This window comes from Myotis brandtii, unplaced genomic scaffold (genome assembly GCF_000412655.1).
Source record: "Myotis brandtii unplaced genomic scaffold, ASM41265v1 scaffold69, whole genome shotgun sequence".
Lineage (NCBI taxonomy): Eukaryota > Metazoa > Chordata > Mammalia > Chiroptera > Vespertilionidae > Myotis > Myotis brandtii.
The window spans coordinates 594,736-598,104 of record NW_005370700.1 but is presented as its reverse complement, the minus strand read 5'-3'; the positions used below and the strand labels follow the sequence as shown (position 1 = coordinate 598,104).

At 54.4% G+C, this 3,369-nt stretch overlaps 1 protein-coding gene and 1 long non-coding RNA gene across 2 annotated transcripts in view; both read left to right on the top strand.

The window, feature by feature from the left end:
• Positions 1 to 3,369, top strand: part of PHLPP1 (PH domain and leucine rich repeat protein phosphatase 1) — a 212,964-nt gene that overhangs the window by 99,012 nt on the left and 110,583 nt on the right.
• The window catches only part of LOC106723992, a 5,070-nt gene continuing 1,959 nt past the window's right edge, over positions 259 to 3,369 (top strand). Inside the window, exons 1-3 of the long non-coding RNA XR_001359744.1 lie at positions 259 to 290; positions 1,846 to 1,847; positions 2,991 to 2,996. This is a non-coding gene — a long non-coding RNA (uncharacterized LOC106723992). The remainder of the gene's footprint in view (positions 291 to 1,845; positions 1,848 to 2,990; positions 2,997 to 3,369) is intronic.

Genomic DNA, 3,369 nt, shown 5'->3' with positions numbered 1-3,369 from the left:
ACAGTCTGGGAGCCCTCAGGGGTGGGAGGCGACCTGGCGATCAGGGGAAGGCAATGCCCCCATCACACTTCTGCTGCTGCCACTGCCGGCAGCACAAGCCTCGGCCGGCCCTGGTTACCTGAGCTTCGGGCGGCCCTGGGCGGCTGGGCAGCCACCATCCGAGGCTTGCCTGTGCCTTGGCCTGGCCCTGTGTGGCTGGGGGGCTGAAGGAACTGGGGGACTCCGGAGGCAGGCACACAGAGCGGGGCTGCCGCCCTGGTGGGGCTGCGGGGATTGGGCGCCTCCATCTTGTGGCGGTGGGCACCGCCATCTTTGAGGGTGTGGCAGTCAATTAGCATATTCCCTCCTTATTGGCTGTGGGGCCACCATCTTTAGACTGTGTACTCAGCAGATAATTTTTAAAGAGTTAACTGGTCAGTTGTGAACAGTGTCAAAACAAATACGTGGCAAACAACGTTATAATAAGTTTTCATTTAATTGTCAGTAATAATGACAATGATCTCATTTATTATATATACTAGAGGCCTGGTGCATGAAATTTGTGCATGGGAAGGGGGTCCCCTCAGCTTGGCCTGCACCCTCTCCAATCTGGGACCCCTCAGGACCTCTGGCTCCTAACCACTCACCTGCCTGCCGGCCTGATCCCCCTAACTGCTCTCCCCTGCTGGCCTGATCCCCCTAACTGCTCTCCCCTGTCTGCCTGATCGCCTCTAACCACCTCTGCCTGACCCCTGTGGGTTTGTGTCTCCGATCCGGCCCCCAGCAACCCCAGCACCAAGGTATCGGGGGCCCCCCTGTGGGTTTGTGTCTCTGATCCAGCCCCAGCAACCCCAGCACCGAGGTGGTGGGGCTTGGGGCTGCTGGGTGCCGGGCTCTCCTGCAGGTTTGTGTCTCCGATCCTGCCCCTAGCAGCCCCAGCACTGCAGCAGAGGGGCTTGGGGCTGCTGGGTGCCAGTCCTGCGGGTTTGTGTTTCTGATTCCCCCAGCAGCCCCAGCACCACGGTGGCTGGCCTTGGGGCTGCTGGGTGTCGGGCCTGCGGGTTTGTGTCTCTGATCCTGCCCCCAGCAGCCCCAGCACCGCGGTGGCTGGCCTTGGGGCTGCTGGGTGTCGGGCCTGCGGGTTTGTGTCTCTGATCCTGCCCCCAGCAGCCCCAGCACCGCGGTGGCTGGCCTTGGGGCTGCTGGGTGTCGGGCCTGCGGGTTTGTGTCTCTGATCCTGCCCCCAGCAGCCCCAGCACCGCGGTGGCTGGCCTTGGGGCTGCTGGGTGTCGGGCCTGCGGGTTTGTGTCTCTGATCCTGCCCCCAGCAGCCCCAGCACCGCGGTGGCTGGCCTTGGGGCTGCTGGGTGTCGGGCCTGCGGGTTTGTGTCTCTGATCCTGCCCCCAGCAGCCCCAGCACCGAGGTGGCGGGGCTTGGGGCTGCTGGGTGCCGGGCTCCCCTGCAGGTTTGTGTCTCTGATCCGGCCCCTAGCAGCCCCAGCACTGCGGTGGCGGGCCTTGGGGCTGCTGGGTGCTGGCCTCCCTGTGTGTTTGTGTCTCCCATCTGCCCCCCAGCAGCCCCAAGCACCGCCTGGCTGCTATGGGCATCGCCATCTTTGTTGGGTTAATTTGCATACTCATCCTGATTGGCTGGTGGGCATAGTGGAGTGATGACCAATTTGCATGTTTCTCTTTTATTAGTGTAGATGCTCTGTAGGGAAGCCACTTTGATTGGTGTCCCAGAAATACCAAGATGTATAAGTCACCATCCCTGCTTTGAATAGGTTATAGTTTACTCCCCAGAGATGAGGATGACATAACAATATCTGCTCTAGGAGAGGCGAAAAAGAGTAGTGTGGAAGATTAGTGGTAGGAATACTGCATTTTGTGTGGGGAATCGGAATTTTGTGGTGAAGGAGGTAGCCATTGTGATAGAACTTGAAGAGTAACAAAATCTATTGACATATGAAGGAGATGGTCATAAAGATTATTGTGCTCAGAGAAGCAGAGTCAGGAAAGCAGTGGAATGTTCAGATAAGGTCAGAAGATTCAATTATAATTAGCATTTTCATTCAGAGCTAGACTCTTGTCCTGTTTCCCAGGCCTGTTATTGGATGTACTTCTACCATTGAGTGAATTGAAAGTTAATAGCTTTTCTTTTCTCACAGACAAACCTTGTAAAACCTGTTTTGCACTATGCCTTTAAAAATAATTGAGTATGTTGAAAAACTTAAGTCTTTTAAAACCCGATGACCAAGTTATGAAAAATAATACACTCTTCCTTTTTTTATTCAGTTGTGTTCTTAAAGGAAAAACAAAGAGTAAGTGGAAAGGTTTTTTTAATTTAATTTTTAAAATTTATATAAAGACTAGAAACCCAGTGCATGAAATTTGTGCATTGGGGTGGGGGGGATGGTCCTTCAGCTGGCCTGCACCCTCGGGGGATGTCCGACTGCCGCTGCATGCACCAGTGACCATACTTTTCATACAGGTGAAAGGCATCTTGCTATTGTATGGGCAGCTACATTTTCTTGCCCTGATTATAAAAAGTAGTATATAATATGATCCTTCTGAGGCAGTAGTACCATTTCTCCCATCTTATGGGTGGAAAAACTGAAGCAAAGAGAAGTAATTGGCTTTGTCACACAGTTATAAGTGTCAGAATCAGGGCTGACCATAAAATTTACAAGCCAGAGTCCATGCATGTCATCGCTGCATCATCCTGTATTTTCAGTGTTAGAGAAGCCTTGTCAGGTTTTAATTTTTAAATCTAAGAGACTGTTCCCAATATATAGGGTAGGGTCCCTAGGCCTGGCCAGCAATCAGGACCGATCTGTGGGGCGACTGGCGGGCGGGGTGATCAGAGGGCCCCTGCTGGCCCCACTGGCTGGCTGACTGCCCTCTAATTGCCGCCATCGGTCGCCTCCCTCTTGGGGGGGCGGGGCAGACACTCAACTCAGGAGCAGCAACTGTGGTGAGTGTCTGCCCCCTGGTGGTAAGTGTGGATCATAGTGACTGGTCGTTCTGCCGTTCATTGCTCTGTTCGATTGATTTGCATATTAGGGTTTTATTATATAGGACTAGGGGCCCGGTGCACAAAAATTTGTGCACTGGGGAGGGGGTTCCCTCAGCCTAGCTTGCCCCCTATCACATACTGGGAGCCCTAGGGGATGTCCTACTACCTGCTCCCTGCTCCCTTGGGGAGTGGGCCTAAGCCACAGTCTGGCCACCCTTTGTGGGAGTCGAACGGGCTGATCAGGGGAAGGCACCAGCCCCATCACCACACTGTTGCAGCCACTGCAAGTCAACAATTGCTGGCTGGCTCCGCCCTGGTTCCCCGCCTCTGCCGCCATCAACAATCCTTGGCTGGCTCCTCCCTGGCCCAGGCCTA